The sequence below is a fragment of the Zea mays genome, chromosome 7 (genome assembly GCF_902167145.1).
Source record: "Zea mays cultivar B73 chromosome 7, Zm-B73-REFERENCE-NAM-5.0, whole genome shotgun sequence".
In the NCBI taxonomy this organism is placed as follows: domain Eukaryota; kingdom Viridiplantae; phylum Streptophyta; class Magnoliopsida; order Poales; family Poaceae; genus Zea; species Zea mays.
The window spans coordinates 4,304,651-4,322,509 of record NC_050102.1 but is presented as its reverse complement, the minus strand read 5'-3'; positions in this window follow the sequence as shown (position 1 = coordinate 4,322,509).

The following is a 17,859-nucleotide window of genomic DNA, read 5'->3' as shown; positions in this document are numbered from 1 at the left end:
GTCGATGGCGACCAGCAGGTGCGTGTAGCCCCCGGGCGCCTTCTGCAAGGGACCGACGAGGTCCAGACCCCATACAGCGAAGGGCCAGGTGATGGGTATTGTCTGCAGAGCCTGAGCGGGCAGGTGGGTCTGCTTCGCATAGAATTGGCACCCTTCGCAGGTGCGGACAATTCTAGTGGCGTCATCCACCGCCGTTGGCCAGTAGAAGCCTTGCCGGAAAGCATTCCCGACAAGGGCTCGGGGCGCTGCGTGGTGGCCGCAAGCCCCCGAGTGTATTTCTTGCAGCAGTTCCCGACCTTCGGCGATGGAGATGCATCGGTGGAGGATGCCCGAGGGGCTGCGATGGTAGAGCTCCTCTTCGTCGCCCAGCAAGACGAATGACTTGGCGCGTCGCGCTACCCGCCGAGCCTCGACTTGGTCGGGGGGTAGCTCTCCTCGACGGAGATATTGCAGGTACGGGGCCTGCCAATCTCGATCTGGCGTGGCCCCGCTCTGCTCTTCCTCGACGTCCAGTGCCTCGCCCTCGGGGGCCGAGGGTACCTCGGGCTGTGCCGAGGGTGCCTCGGGCTGAGCCGAGGGTGCCTCGGGCTCGGGCGCGTCGTCGATCTTGACAGAGGGTTGATGCAGATCCCGGGAGAAGACGTCCGGGGGGACCGTCGTTCGCCCCGAGGCTATTTTAGCCAGCTCGTCTGCGGTTTCGTTGTAGCGCCGAGCGATGTGGTTGAGCTCGAGCCCGAAGAACTTGTCTTCCAGGCGCCGAACCTCGTCACAGTAGGCCTCCATCTTCGGGTCGCGGCAGTGGGAGTTCTTCATGACTTGGTCGATGACGAGCTGCGAATCACCGCGGGCGTCGAGGCGTCTGACCCCTAGCTCGATGGCGATCCGCAACCCGTTGACCAGAGCTTCGTACTCGGCCACATTGTTGGACGCCGGGAAATGGAGGCGCAGCACGTAGCGCAAGTGCTTTCCGAGGGGCGAGATGAAGAGCAGGCCCGCGCCGGCCCCTGTCTTCATCAGCGACCCGTCGAAAAACATGGTCCAGAGCTCCGGTTGGATCGGAGCCGTCGGCAACTGGGTGTCGACCCATTCGGCCACGAAGTCCGCCAACACCTGGGACTTGATGGCCTTCCGAGGGGCGAACGAGATCGTTTCGCCCATGATTTCCACCGCCCACTTCGCGATCCTGCCCGAGGCCTCTCGGCACTGGATGATCTCTCCCAGGGGGAAGGATGACACCACAGTTACCGGATGAGACTCGAAGTAGTGTCGCAACTTCCGCCTTGTCAGGATCACAGCATACAGCAGCTTTTGAACTTGTGGGTAGCGGATCTTGGTCTCGGACAGCACTTCGCTGACGAAGTAGACCGGCCTCTGAACGGGCAATGTATGCCCTTCCTCTTGCCTCTCGACCACAATCGCGACGCTAACCACCTGAGTGGTCGCGGCGACGTAGACCAAGAGGGCTTCTCCATCCGCCGGGGGCACCAAGACATGCACCTTTGTAAGGAGCGCCTTCAGGTTCCCGAGGGCTTCCTCGGCCTCAGGGGTCCAAGCGAAACACTCGGCCTTCCTTAAGAGGCGGTACAGAGGCAGACCTCTTTCGCCGAGGCGTGAGATGAAGCGGCTCAGGGCCGCGAGGCATCCCATGACCCTCTGTACACCTTTCAAGTCCTTGATGGGTCCCATGCTGGTGATGGCCGCGATCTTCTCCGGGTTGGCTTCGATGCCTCGCTCGGAGACGATGAACCCTAGGAGCATGCCTCGGGGCACCCCGAAGACACACTTCTCAGGATTGAGCTTGACTCCTTTCGCCTTGAGACATCGGAATGTCACTTCAAGGTCGGAGAGGAGGTCGGAAGCCTTCCTTGTCTTGACTACGATGTCATCGACGTAGGCCTCGACCGTGCGACCGATGTGTTCGCCGAACACATGGTTCATGCACCGCTGGTACGTCGCGCCCGCATTTCTCAAACCGAACGGCATGGTGACGTAGCAGTACATGCCGAACGGCGTGATGAAGAAAGTCACGAGCTGGTCGGACTCTTTCATCCGGATCTGGTGATACCCTGAGTAGGCATTGAGGAAGGACAGGGTTTCGCACCCAGCGGTGGAATCCACGATTTGATCGATGCGAGGCAGAGGGTAGGGAACCTTCGGACATGCTTTGTTGAGACCAGTGTAGTCCACACACATCCGCCATTTCCCCCCTTTCTTCCTCACAAGCACAGGGTTGGCAAGCCATTCGGGATGGGATACCTCTTTGATGAACCCTGCTGCCATTAGCTTGTGGATCTCTTCGCCAATCACTCTGCGCTTCTCCTCGTCGAATCGGCGCAGAGGCTGCCTGACGGGTCGGGCTCCGGCCCGAATATCCAGCGAGTGCTCGGCGACATCCCTCAGTATGCCAGGCATGTCCGAGGGACTCCACGCAAAGACGTCGGCGTTTGCGCGGAGAAAGTCGACGAGCACTGCTTCCTATTTGGGGTCGAGCCCGGAACCGATCCGGACCTGCTTGGTGGAGTCGCCACTGGGGTCAAGAGGGACGACCTTAACCGTCTCTGCTGGCTCGAAGTTGCCGGCATGGCGCTTCACGGCTGGCACCTCCTTGGAGAGATTCTCCAGGTCGGCGATGAGGGCCTCGGACTCGGCGAGGGCCTCGGTGTACTCCACGCACTCCACGTCGCATTCGAACGCGTGTTTGTACGTGGGGCCGACGGTGATGACCCCGTTGGGGCCCGGCATCTTGAGCTTCAGGTAAGTGTAGTTGGGGACGGCCATGAACTTCGCGTAGCATGGCCTCCCTAGTACGGCGTGGTAGGTTCCTCGGAACCCGACCACCTCGAACGTCAGGGTCTCCCTTCGGAAGTTGGAGGGCGTCCCAAAGCAGACGGGGAGGTCGAGTCGCCCGAGGGGCTGGACGCGCTTCCCAGGGATGATCCCGTGGAAGGGCGCAGCGCCTGCTCGGACGGAGGATAGATCGACGCGCAGGAGCTTGAGGGTCTCGGCGTAGATGATGTTGAGGCAGCTGCCCCCATCCATTAGGACCTTGGTGAGCCTGACATTGCCGACAACGGGGTCGACGACGAGCGGGTATTTCCCCGGGCTCGGCACATGGTCGGGGTGGTCGGCCTGGTCGAAGGTGATGGGCTTGTCGGACCAGTCTAGGTAGACTGGCGCCGCCACCTTCACCGAGCAGACCTCCCGGCGCTCTTGCTTGCGATGCCGAGCCGAGGCATTCGCAGCATGCCCTCCATAGATCATGAAGCAGTCGCGGACCTCGGGGAACTCTCCTGCTTGGTGATCCTCGTTCTTGTCGTCGTCGCGGGCCCTGCCACCCTCGGCGGGTGGCCCGGCCCTGTGGAAGTGACGCCGAAGCATAACGCACTCCTCGAGGGTGTGCTTGACGGGCCCCTGATGGTAAGGGCACGGCTCCTTGAGCATCTTGTCGAAGAGGTTTGCACCTCCAGGGGGCTTCCGAGGGTTCTTGTACTCGGCGGTGGCGACAAGGTCCGCGTCAGCGGCGTCGCGTTTCGATTGCGACTTCTTCTTGCCTTTCTTCTTGGCGCCGCGCGGAGCAGACGCCTCAGGAGCCTCTTCCGATGGGCGGCCCTGGGGCTGCTTGTCCTTTCGGAAGATAGCCTCGACCGCCTCTTGGCCAGAGGCGAACTTGGTGGCGATGTCCATCAGCTCGCTCGCCCTGGTGGGGGTCTTGCGACCCAGCTTGCTCACCAGGTCGCGACAAGTGGTGTCGGCGAGGAGCGCGCCGATGACATCCGAGTCGGTGATGTTGGGCAGCTCGGTGCGCTGCTTCGAGAATCGCCGGATGTAGTCCCGGAGCGACTCCCCCGGCTGTTGCCGGCAGCTTCGAAGGTCCCAGGAATTCCCGGGGCGCACGTATGTGCCCTGGAAATTGCCAGCGAAGGCTTGGACCAAGTCGTCCCAGTTGGAGATCTGCCCCGGAGGCAGGTGCTCCAACCAGGCGCGAGCAGTGTCGGAGAGGAACAGGGGGAGGTTACGGATGATGAGGTTGTCGTCGTCCGTCCCACCCAGTTGGCAGGCAAGGCGGTAGTCCGTGAGCCACAGTTCCGGTCTCGTTTCCCCCGAGTACTTCGTGATAGTAGTCGGGGGTTGGAACCTGGTCGGGAATGGCGCCCGTCGGATGGCCCGACTGAAGGCCTGCGGACCGGGTGGTTCGGGCGAGGGACTCCGATCCTCCCCGCTGTCGTAGCGCCCCCCACGCCTGGGGTGGTAGCCTCGGCGCACCCTTTCGTCGAGGTGGGCCCGACGGTCGCGTCGATGGTGCTCGTTGCCGAGGTGGCCCGGGGCCGCAGGCGCGGTGTTGCGCGTGCGCCCGGTGTAGACCGAGGCTTCCCGCATGAATCGGGAAGTCGCGGCATGAGGTTCCGAGGGATATCCTTGCCTTTGGGAGGCAGTGCTTTCGGCCCGTCGGGCCGCAGCGCCTTCCAGGAGATTCTTGAGCTCTCCCCGGATTCGCCGACCCTCGGTGGTTGATGGCTCCGGCATCGCGCGGAGGAGCATCGCTGCGGCTGCCAGGTTCTGACCAACCCCGCTGGATGCGGGCGGCGGCCTGACCCTGACATCGTTGGCGACGCGGTGCTGGAGACCTTGGGGCGGGTGACGTATTTCTCCGGCCAGGGGTTGGCCCGCCCATACCTGCCCGACGTCCCGACGGATCGGCTCAAGCGCTCCTGTTCCCTCGTTGAGCCTGGCCTGCGCCTCGTGGACTTGCTCGAGTTGTGGGTCGTAACCCCCCGCCGGAGCGGGGACCACAGCTAGCTCCCGTGGGATGTCGGCGCGAGGCACCGGCCTAGGAAGATCACCGTCCTCCGGCATGCCGAGATGGTTGCCTTCGGAGGGATCCCCTAGCTCGATGTGGAAACATTCGCGGCTTGGGCCGCAGCTCTCGTCGCCAAGGCTGCGGCTTCCGTCGGAACAGTCGGATAGGCAGTAGTCACATGCGGTCATGAAGTCCCGCATGGCACTGGGGTTGCCAAGTCCGGAGAAATCCCAACAGATGCTGGGACCGTCATCTTCCTCGGACCCAGAGGGCCCGTAGGTCGAGACGTCCGTCAGCCGGTCCCAAGGCGACCGCATACGAAACCCCAGTGGGGTTGCACTCGCCTCAATGAGAGCGCCCGCCAAAACGAGGTTGTTTGGCGGGTTGAGGCCGAGTCGAAATGACGCAAGATGGGAGTTAGTCGGTACCTTTTGGTCGACGAGGAGCGACGTAGTCACATCGGGGACTGGTTGCACCGTCATCTCAGGTACGAGGGCGACGTCCTGCAGGCTTTCCGCGAGCGCGCTGGCGTCGTCCTCTTGCTCGGGGTCAGCGTGTCGCGGGGGGACGGCGCTTGCCTCCGTCTTGAACGCGAGGTCGACTTCCGGCGTGCCTTCCGTCGGGGCGTCGGGGGCGTCGATTCGCTCGACGGCCAACGAAGCGCGGCCTCCCGCCTGGCCTTGATGGCCCCGCCTCCTCCTCCGTTGGCGGGGGAGAGAACGGAGCGAGCTCGAATGTTGCTCTTCCACCACGCGGGGAAGATGTCGTCGATTTCGCCGCCGGCGGGCGGGTTGTCGGCCGCCATTGTCGTTGTCGCGCGGCGGTGGAAGAAGTATCATGTTGTAGCTGCCGTCGAAGGACATGAACTCAAGAGTCCCGAAACGAAGCACCGCCCCGGGCCGGAGAGGTTGCTGGAGACTGCCCATCTGGAGCTTGACGGGGAGCTGTTCGTCAGCACGCAGCAGGCCCCTACCTGGCGCGCCAACTGTCGGCGTTTCGAGACAGGGGGGTCCCTAAGCCGACGAGTGAGTGTGCTGCGTGCCCCAGCCCAGATGGGTCGAGCGCGTGGGCGAGCGCGAAGGGGGGAGAGGCGAGGTGGCCGGAGTCGAGCGTGAGAGAGGTGGAAGTCCCGTGGCCTTCGTGTTCGTCCCGCGCCCAGGTCGGGTGCGCTTGCAGTAGGGGGGTTACAAGCGTCCACGCGGGTGAGGGAAGCGAGCGGCCCCAAGAGAGCGCCTATCTCGTCCTCGGTCCCGCGCGGCCAACCTTCTCTAAGAAGGCCCTGGTCCTTCCTTTTATAGTCGTAAGGAGAGGATCCAGGTGTACAATGGGGGGTGTAGCAGAGTGCTACGTGTCTAGCGGAGAGAGAGCTAGCGCCCTAGGTACATGCCAATGTGGCAGCCGGAGAGGTCTTGGCACCTTGCTGGCGTGATGTCGTGGCTGTCGGAGGTGCGACGGAGCCTGGCGGAGGGACATCTGTTGGAGCGGTCGAGTCCTTGCTGACGTCGCCCTGCTTCCGTAAGAGAGCTGGGGGCCGCCGTCGTCACAGAGCTTGTGGAGCGCCATCATTGCCCATCCGGTGGAGCTGGCCGGATGGGACGCCGGTCTTGTTCTCCGTGACCCGAGTCGATTCGGGGTAGGACGATGATGGTGCTTCCTGTTGACGTGGCGGGTCTGTGCCCTAAGCAGGGTGACGTGGGGGCTCCTCCGAAGCCGAGGTTGAGTCTGTCCTCTGTTGCCGAGGCCGAGCCCGAGCCATGGGGTCGGGCGAGGCGGAAGTCGTTCGGCCGAGGCCAGGGCGGAGTCCGAGCCCTGGGGTTGGGCGAGGCGGAGTTTCGCCGTCTTCCGGGTCTTAGCCCGAGTCCGAGCCCTGGGGTCGGGCGGAGCAGAGTTCGCCGTCTTCCGGGTCTTAGCCCGAGTCCGAGCCCTGGGGTCGGGCGGAGCGGAGTTCGCCGTCTTCCGGGTCTTAGCCCGAGTCCGAGCCCTGGGGTCGGGCGGAGCGGAGTTCGCCGTCTTCCGGGTCTTAGCCCGAGTCCGAGCCCTGGGGTCGGGCGGAGCGGAGTTCGCCGTCTTCCGGGTCTTAGCCCGAGTCCGAGCCCTGGGGTCGGGCGGAGCGGAGTTCGCCGTGGCGCCTTTGGCAAGGCCTGACTGCCTGTCAGACTCACTCTGTCGAGTGGCACCGCAGTCGGAGTGGCGCAGGCGGCGCTGTCCTTCTGTCAGACCGGTCAGAGGAGCGGTGGAGTGACGGCGGTCACTTCGGCTCTGCCGGGGGGGCGCGTGTCAGGATAAAGGTGTCAGGCCACCTTTGCGTTAAATGCTCCTGCAACTTGGTCAGTCGGTGTGGCGATTTAGTCAGGGTTGCTTCTGAGCGAAGCCAAGGCCTCGGGCGAGCAGGTGATGTGTCCGCCGTAAAAAGGGGGGCCTCGGGCGAGACGGAAGTCTCTCGAGGTCGGCTGCCCTTGGCCGAGGCTAGGCTCGGGTGAAGCGTGATCGAGTCACTCGTGTGGACTGATCCCTGACTTAATCGTACCCATCAGGCCTTTGCAGCTTTATGCTGATGGGGGTTACCAGCTGAGAATTAGGCGTCTTGAGGGTACCCCTAATTATGGTCCCCGACAGCTACGTACTGCGCCTCCATTTTCCGGCGTCAAACAACGTGGCCGAGTACGAGGCCTTGGTTAATGGACTGCGCATCGCCGTCGAGCTAGGGGTTCGGCGCCTCGACGCTCGTGGCGACTCGCAGCTCGTCATTGACCAGGTCATGAAGAATTCCCACTGCCGCGATCGAAAAATGGAGGCCTATTGCGACAAAGTTCAGCGCTTGGAAGATAAGTTCCACAGGCTGGAACTCAACTGAAAGTCGCCTAGAGGGGCGGTGAATAGGGCGAATCTGAAATTTAATAACTCAAGCACAACTACAAGTCGGGTTAGCGTTAGAAATAGAAACGAGTCTGAGAGAGAGGGCGCAAAACAAATCGTGAGCGAATAAGAAGTCAGACACAAGGATTTGTTTTACCGAGGTTCGGTTCTCGCAAACCTACTCCCAGTTGAGGTGGTAACAAAGACCGGGTCTCTTTCAACCCTTTCCCTCTCTCAAACGGTCCCTCGGACCGAGTGAGCTTCTCTTCTCAATCAAACGGAACACTAAGTTCCCATAAGGACCACCACATAATTGGTGTCTCTTACCTTGGTTACAATTGAGTTGATCGCAAGAAGAATGAGAAAGAAAAGAAGCAATCCAAGCGCAAGAGCTCAAATGAACACAACAAATCACTCTCTCTAATCACTAAAGCTTTGTGTGGAGTTGAGAGAGGATTTGATCTCTTTGGTGTGTCTTGTATTGAATGCAAGCTCTTGTAAGGTGTAGAAGAGTGGAACACTTGAATTCCATTGAATGTGGGGTGGTTGGGGTATTTATAGCCCCAACCACAAAAAATGGCCGTTGGAAGTGTGCTGTCGCATGGCGCACCGGACAGTCCGGTGCGCCAACCACGTCAGCAGACCGTTGGGGTTCGACCGTTGGAGCTCTGTCTTGTGGGCCCGCCTGGCTGTCCGGTGGTGCACCGGACAAGTCCTGTAGACTGACCGGTGTTCCACCCGCGCGTGCTCTGTCCTCTGCGCGCGCAGGCGCGCATTTAATGCGTTGCAGTCGACCGTTGCGCGCGAAGTAGTCGTTGCTCCGTTGGCACAGCGGACAGTCCGGTGAATTTTAGCGGAGCGGATTCCCGAAGCTGGCGAGTTCAGAGTCGCTCTCCCTTGGGGCACCGGACACTGTCCGGTGGTGCACCGGACAGTCCGGTGAATTATAGCGGAGCGCCTCTGAGAATTCCCGAAGGTGAGGAGTTCAGCTTGGAGTCCCCTGGTGCACCGGACAATGTCCGGTGGCACACCGGACAGTCCGGTGCGCCAGACCAGGGAGCACTTCTGTTGTCCCTTGCTCTCTTTGTTTGAACCCTTTTCTTGGTCTTTTTATTGGCTTATTGTGAACCTTTGGCACCTGTAGAACTTATAGACTAGAGCAAACTAGTTAGTCCAATTATTTGTGTCGGGCAATTCAACCACCAAAATCAATTAGGAAATAGGTGTAAGCCTAATTCCCTTTCAATCTCCCCCTTTTTGGTGATTTATGCCAACACAAACCAAAGCAAGTATAGAAGTGCATAATTGTAAGTGCAAAGGTTACTTAGAATTGAGCCAATATAAATACTCATAAGATATGCATGGATTGTTTCTTTATTTTTAACATTTTTTACCACGCTTGCATCACATGTTTTGTTTTTGCAAATTCTTTTGTAAATCCTTTTCAAAGTCCTTTTGCAATATAGTCAAAGGTAAATGAATAAGATTTTGAGAAGCATTTTCAAGATTTGAAATTTTCTCTCCCTGTTTCAAATGCTTTTCCTTTGACTAGACAAAACTCCCCCTCAATGAAATCCTCCTCTTAGTGTTCAAGAGGGTTTTAAGATATCAATTTTGAAAATACAACTTTCTCCCCCTTTTGAACACAATGAGATACCAATTGAAAATCATTAGTTTTAAAATTAGGTGGTGGTGCGGTCCTTTTGCTTTGGGCTAATACTTTCTCCCCCTTTGGCATGAATCGCCAAAAACGAATACTTTGAGTGAAATATAAGCCCTTGTAACTACTTTCTCCCCTTTGTCAAATAAAACATGAGTGAAGATTATACCAAAGACGGAGAATTGCTCGGAGCGACGACGAAGGATGAGTGATGGAGTGGAGTGGAAGCCTTTGTCTTCACCGAAGACTCCAATTCCCTTTCAATACACCTATGACTTGGTTTGAAATATACTTGAAAACACATTAGTCATAGCATATAAAAGAGGCATGATCAAAGGTATATTAAGGAGCTATGTGTGCAAGACATTAAAAGAAATTCCTAGAATCAAGAATATTTAGCTCATGCCTAAGTTTGTTAAAGGTTTGTTCATCTAGTGGCTTGGTAAAGATATCGGATAATTGATCTTTAGTGTTAATATATGCAATCTCGATATCTCCCTTTTGTTGGTGATCCCTTAGAAAATGATACCGAATGGCTATGTGTTAGTGCGGCTATGCTCAACGGGATTATCCGCCATGCGGATTGCACTCTCATTATCACATAGAAGAGGAACTTTGGTTAATTTGTAACCATAGTCCCTAAGGGTTTGCCTCATCCAAAGCAATTGCGCGCAACAATGTCCTGCGGCAATATACTCGGCTTCAGCGGTAGAAAGAGCTACGGAATTTTGCTTCTTTGAAGCCCAAGACACCAAGGATCTTCCCAAGAACTGGCAAGTCTCCGATGTGCTCTTTCTATTAATTTTACACCCCGCCCAATCGGCATCCGAATAACCAATTAAATCAAATGTGGATCCCCGAGGGTACCAAAGCCCAAACTTAGGAGTATAAACTAAATATATCAAGATTCGTTTTACAGCCGTAAGGTGAGCTTCCTTAGGGTCGGCTTGGAATCTTGCACACATGCATACGGAAAGCATAATATCCGGTCGAGATGCACATAAATAGAGTAAAGAGCAAATCATCGACCGGTATACCTTTTGATCTACGGATTTACCTCCCGTGTCGAGGTCGAGATGCCCATTGGTTCCCATGGGTGTCTTGATGGGCTTGGCATCTTTCATCCCAAACTTGTTTAGAATGTCTTGAATATACTTCGTTTGGCTAATGAAGGTGCCCTCTTGGAGTTGCTTCACTTGAAATCCTAAGAAGTACTTCAACTCCCCCATCATAGACATCTCGATTTTTTGTGTCATGATCCTACTAAATTCTTCACATGTAGATTCGTCAGTAGACCCAAATATAATATCATCAACATAAATTTGGCATACAAACAAATCATTGTCAAGAGTTTTAGTAAACAAAGTAGGATCGGCTTTTCCGACTTTGAAGCCATTAGTGATAAGAAAATCTCTTAGGCATTCATACCATGCTCTTGGGGCTTGCTTGAGCCCATAAAGCGCCTTAGAGAGTTTGTAAACATGGTTAGGATACTCACTATCTTCAAAGCCGGGAGGTTGCTCAACATAGACCTCTTCCTTGATTGGTCCATTGAGGAAGGCACTTTTCACGTCCATTTGATAAAGCTTGAAGCCATGGTAAGTAGCATAGGCAAGTAATATACGAATTGACTCAAGCCTAGCTACGGGTGCATAGGTTTCACCGAAATCCAAACCTTCGACTTGTGAATATCCCTTGGCCACAAGTCGGGCTTTGTTCCTTGTCACCACACCATGCTTGTCTTGCTTGTTGCGGAAGACCCACTTGGTTCCTACAACATTTTGATTAGGACGTGGAACCAAATGCCATACCTCATTCCTAGTGAAGTTGTTGAGCTCCTCTTGCATCGCCACCACCCAATCCGAATCTTGTAGTGCTTCCTCTACCCTGTGTGGCTCAATAGAGGAAACAAAAGAGTAATGTTCACAAAAATGAGCAACACGAGATCTAGTGGTTACCCCCTTATGAATGTCGCCGTGGATGGTGTCGACGGGGTGATCTCGTTGTATTGCTTGGTGGACTCTTGGGTGTGGCGGCCTTGGTTCTTCATCCTCCTTGTCTTGATCATTTGCATCTCCCCCTTGATTATTGTCGTCATCTTGAGGTGGCTCATCTCTTTGATCTTCTCCTTCATCAATTTGAGCCTCATCCTCATTTTGAGTTGGTGGAGATGCTTGCGTGGAGGAGGATGGTTGATCTTGTGCATTTGGAGGCTCTTCGGATTCCTTAGGACACACACCCCTAATGGACATGTTCCTTAGCGCGATGCACGGAGCCTCTTCATCACCTATCTCATCAAGATCAACTTGCTCTGCTTGAGAGCCGTTAGTCTCATCAAACACAACGTCACAAGAAACTTCAACTTGTCCAGAGGACTTGTTAAAGACTCTATATGCCCTTGTGTTTGAATCATATCCTAGTAAAAAGCCTTCTACAATCTTAGGAGCAAATTTAGATTTTCTACCTCTTTTAACAAGAATAAAGCATTTGCTACCAAAGACTCTAAAATATGAAATATTGGGCTTTTTACCGGTTAGGAGTTCGTATGATGTCTTCTTGAGGATTCGGTGTAGATACAACCGGTTGATGGCGTAGCAGACGGTGTTGACCGCCTCGGCCCAAAACCGATCCGAAGTCTTGTACTCATCAAGCATGGTCCTTGCCATGTCCAATAGAGTTCTATTCTTCCTCTCCACTACACCATTTTGTTGTGGCGTGTAGGGAGAAGAGAACTCATGCTTGATGCCCTCCTCCTCAAGGAAGCCTTCAATTTGTGAATTCTTTAACTCCGTCCCGTTGTCGCTTCTTATTTTCTTGATCCTTAAGCCGAACTCATTTTGAGCCCGTCTCAAGAATCCCTTTAAGATATCTTGGGTATGAGATTTTTCCTGCAAAAAGAACACCCAAGTGAAGCGAGAATAATCATCCACAATAACTAGACAGTACTTACTCCCGCCGATGCTTATGTAAGCTATCGGGCCGAATAGGTCCATATGTAGGAGCTCGAGTGGTCTGTCAGTCGTCATGATGTTCTTGTGTGGATGATCAACACCAACTTGCTTCCCTGCCTGACATGCGCTACAAATCCTGTCTTTCTCAAAATGAACATTTGTTAGTCCCAAAATGTGTTCTCCCTTTAGAAGTTTGTGAAGATTCTTCATTCCAACATGTGTTAGTCGGTGATGCCAGAGCCAGCCCATGTTAGTCTTAGCAATTAAGCAAGTGTCGAGTTCAGCTCTATCAAAATCTACTAAGTATAGCTGACCCTCTAACACTCCCTTAAATGCTATTGAATCATCACTCCTTCTAAAGACAGTAACACCTACATCTGTGAAAAGACAGTTGTAACCCATTTTGCATAATTGAGAAACGGAAAGCAAATTGTAATCTAAAGAATCTACAAGAAAAACATTGGAAATGGAATGGTCAGGAGATATAGCAATTTTACCCAATCCTTTGACCAAACCTTGATTTCCATCCCCGAATGTGATGGCTCGTTGGGAATCTTGATTTTTCTCGTAGGAGGAGAACATCTTCTTCTCCCCTGTCATGTGGTTTGTGCATCCGCTATCGATGATCCAACTTGAGCCCCTGGATGCATAAACCTACAAAACAAGTTTAGTTCTTGATTTTAGGTACCCAAATGGTTTTGGGTCCTTTGGCATTAGACACAAGAACTTTGGGTACCCAAACACAAGTCTTTGATCCCTTGTGTTTGCCCCCAACATACTTGGCAACTACCTTGCCAGATTTGTTAGTTAAAACATAAGATGCATCAAAAGTTTTAAATGAAATGTTATGGTCGTTTGATGCACCAGGAGTTTTCTTCTTAGGCAATTTAGCATGGGTTGATTGCCTAGAACTAGATGTCTCACCCTTATACATAAAAGCATGATTAGGGCCAGAGTGAGACTTCCTAGAATGAATTCTCCTAATCTTGCTCTCGGGATAACCGGTGGGGTACAAAATGTAACCCTCGTTATCCTGAGGCATGGGAGCCTTGCCCTTAACAAAATTAGACAATCTTTTAGGAGGGGCATTAAGTTTGACATTGTCCCCCTTTTGGAAGCCAATGCCATCCTTGATGCCAGGGCGTCTCCCACTATAGAGCATGCTTCTAGCAAATTTAAAATTTTCATTTTCTAAGTTATGCTCACTAATCTTAGCATTAAGTTGAGCTATGTGATCATTTTGTTTCTTAATTAAAGTTAGGTGATCATGGATAGCATCAACATTAATGTCTCTACATCTAGTACAAATGGAAGTATGTTCAACGGTAGATGTAGAGGGTTTGCAAGATTTTAATTCTACAACCTTAGCATGCAATATATCATTTTTACTTCTAAGGTCAAAAATGGAAGCATTGCAAACATCTAATTCTTTAGCCTTAGCAAGCAATTTTTCATTTTCAATCCTAAGGCTAGCAAGAGAAATGTTTAATTCTTCAATCTTAGCAAGCAAATCAACGTTATCATTTCTAAGATCGGAAATTGAAACATCACAAGCATTTGAATCAACCTTAGCAATTAAATTTGCATTCTCATTTCTAAGGTTGGTAATAATATCATGGCAAGTGCTTAGCTCACTAGATAGTTTTTCACACTTTTCTACTTCTAGAGCATAAGCATTTTTAACCTTAACATGCTTCTTGTTTTCTTTAATAAGGAAGTCCTCTTGGGTGTCCAAGAGATCATCCTTCTCATGAATGGCACTAATCAATTCATTTAATTTTTCTTTTTGTTGCATGTTTAGGTTTGTAAAAAGGATGCGCAAGTTATCCTCCTCATTACTAGCATTATCCTCATCACTAGAGGTTCCATATTTAGTGGAGGATCTTGATTTTACCTTCTTCCTTTTGCCGTCCTTTGCCATGAGGCACTTGTGGCCGACGTTGGGGAAGAGAAGACCCTTGGTGACGGCGATGTTTGCGGTGTCCTCGTCGGAGGAGGAGTCGGTGGAGCTCTCGTCGGAGTCCCACTCCCGGCAAACATGGGCATCACCGCCCTTCTTCTTGTAATATCTCTTCTTCTCCTTTCTTCTCCCCTTCTTGTCGTCGCCCCTGTCACTATCACTAGATAATGGATATTTTGCAATAAAATGACCGGGCTTACCACATTTGTAGCACACTTTCTTGGAGCGGGGCTTGTAATCCTTCCCCCTCCTTTGCTTGAGGATTTGGCGGAAGCCCTTGATGATGAGCACCATTTCCTCGTTGTCGAGCTTGGAGGCATCGATGGGTGTTCTACTTGATGTAGATTCCTCCTTCTTTTCCTCCGTCGCCTTGAATGCGACCGGTTGTGCTCCGGATGTGGAGGGGCCATCAAGCTCGTTGATTTTCTTTGAGCCTTTGATCATTAGCTCAAAGCTTACAAAATTCCCTATTACTTCCTCGAGAGTCATTAGTGTATATCTAGGATTACCACGAATTAATTGAACTTGAGTAGGGTTAAGGAAAACAAGTGATCTAAGAATAACCTTAACCACTTCGTGGTCATCCCATTTTTTGCTCCCGAGGTTGCGCACTTGGTTCACCAAGGTTTTGAGCCGGTTGTACATGTCTTGTGGCTCCTCCCCTTGGCGAAGTCGGAAGCGACCGAGCTCCCCTTGATCGTCTCCCGCTTGGTGATCTTGGTCACCTCGTCTCCTTCGTGTGCGGTCTTTAGCACGTCCCAAATCTCCTTTGCGCTCTTCAACCCTTGCACCTTATTATACTCCTCTCGACTTAGAGAGGCGAGGAGTATAGTGGTGGCTTGGGAGTTGAAGTGCATAATTTGGGCAACTTCGTCCTCATCATAGTCTTCATCCCCTATGGATGGTACCTGTACACCAAACTCAACAACATCCCATATACTTTTGTGGAGTGAGGTTAGGTGATATCGCATCATATCACTCCACCTAGCATAATCTTCACCATCAAACGTTGGTGGTTTGCCCAATGGGACGGAAAGTAATGGCGTATGTTTAGAAATGCGAGGGTAGCGTAGGGGGGTCTTACTAAACTTCTTGCACTCATGGCGCTTAGAAGTTACGGACGGCGTGTCGGAGCCGGAGGTGGATGGCGACGAGGAGTCGGTCTCGTAGTAGACCACCTTCCTCATCTTCTTCTTCTTGTCACCGCTCCGACGCGACTTGTGTGAAGAGGATTCCTTTTCCTTCCCCTTCCCTTTGTTGTAGGACTCTCCCAATGGAGCCTTCCCGTGGCTTGTAATGGGCTTCTCGCCGGTCCCCATCTCTTTCTTGGTGTGATCTCCCGACATCACTTCGAGCGGTTAGGCTCTAACGAAGCACCGGGCTCCGATACCAATTGAAAGTCGCCTAGAGGGGGGGTGAATAGGGCGAATCTGAAATTTAATAACTCAAGCACAACTACAAGCCGAGTTAGCGTTAGAAATAGAAACGAGTCCGAGAGAGAGGGCGCAAAACAAATCGTGAGCAAATAAGAAGTCAGACACAAGGATTTGTTTTACCGAGGTTCGGTTCTCGCAAACCTACTCCCCGTTGAGGTGGTCACAAAGATCGGGTCTCTTTCAACCCTTTCCCTCTCTCAAACGGTCCCTCGGACCGAGTGAGCTTCTCTTCTCAATCAAACGGAACACTAAGTTCCCACAAGGACCACCACACAATTGGTGTCTCTTGCCTTGGTTACAATTGAGTTGATCGCAAGAAGAATGAGAAAGAAAAGAAGCAATCCAAGCGCAAGAGGTCAAATGAACACAACAAATCACTCTCTCTAATCACTAAAGCTTTGTGTGGAGTTGGGAGAGGATTTGATCTCTTTGGTGTGTCTTGTATTGAATGCTAGCTCTTGTAAGGTGTAGAAGAGTGGAACACTTGAATTCCATTGAATGTGGGGTAGTTGGGGTATTTATAGCTCCAACCACCAAAAATGGTCGTTGGAAGTGTGCTGTCGCATGGCGCACCGGACAGTCCGGTGCGCCAGCCACGTCAGTAGACCGTTGGGGTTCGACCGTTGGAGCTCTGTCTTGTGGGCCCGCCTGGCTGTCCGGTGGTGCACCGGACAAGTCCTGTAGACTGTCCGGTGTACCACCCACGCGTGCTCTGTCCTCTGCACGTGCAGGCGCGCATTTAATGTGTTCCAGTCGACCGTTGCGCACGAAGTAGTCGTTGCTCCGCTGGCACACCGGACAGTCCGGTGACTCACCGGACAGTCCGGTGAATTTTAGCGGAGCGGATTCCTAAAGCTGGCGAGTTCAGAGTCGCTCTCCCTTGGGGCACCGGACACTGTCCGGTGGTGCACCGGATAGTCCGGTGAATTATAGCGGAGCGCCTCTGAGAATTCCCTAAGGTGAGGAGTTTAGCTTGGAGTCCCTTGGTGCACCGGACACTGTCCGGTGGCACACCAGACAGTCCGGTGCGCCAGACCGGGGAGCACTTCGGTTGTCCCTTGCTCTCTTTGTTTGAACCCTTTTCTTGGTCTTTTTATTGGCTTATTGTGAACCTTTGGCACCTGTAGAACTTATAGACTAGAGCAAACTAGTTAGTCCAATTATTTGTGTTGGGCAATTCAACCACCAAAATCAATTAGGAAATAGGTGTAAGCCTAATTCCCTTTCATCAACCATGTTGCTCGACGGTACAACGAGACCGCTGATGAGCTGGCGAAAATAGCCTCGGGGTGGACGACGGTTCCCCCGAACGTCTTCTCCAGGGACATATATCAACCATCCATCAAAATCGACGACACGCCCGAACCCGAGGAGACCTCGGCCCAGCCCGAGGTGCCCTCGGCCGCCGAGGGTGAGGCCTTGCGCGTCGAGGGAGAGCAGAATGGGGTTACGCCAAACCTGAACTGGCAGACCCCGTACCTGGAATATCTCCTCCGAGGAGAGCTGCCCCTCGACAAGGCCGAAGCTCGGCGACTGGCTCGGCACGCCAAGTCATTCGTTTTACTGGGTGATGAAAAAGAGTTGTACCATCGTAGCCCCTCAGGCATTCTCCAACGATGCATATCCGTTGCCCAAGGACAAGAGCTATTACAAGAAATACACTCGGGGGCTTGCGGTCACCATGCAGCACCTCGAGCCCTCGTGGGAAACGCTTTTGGACAAGGGTTCTACTGGTCGACGCCACTAGGATTGTACGCTCCTGCCAAGGGTGTCAATTCTACGCGAGACAGATGCACCTACCTGCTCAAGCCCTACAGACAATACCTATCACTTGGCCATTTGCCGTATGGGGTCTGGACCTCGTCGGTCCCTTGCAGAAGGCACCCGAGGGCTTCACGCACCTGCTGGTCGCCATCGACAAATTCTCCAAGTGGATCGAGGTCCGACCCTTAACCAGCATCAGGTCCGAGCAGGCGGTGGCGTTCTTCACAAATATCATCCATCACTTTGGGGTCCCAAACTCCATCATCACCGACAATGGCACGCAATTCACTAGGAAGAAGTTCCTGGACTTCTGTGAAGAGCACCACATCTGTGTGGACTGGGCCGCCGTAGCTCACCCAATGACAAATGGGCAGGTGGAGCGCGCCAACGGTATGATTTTGTAGGGACTAAAACCGAGGATCTACAACGACCTC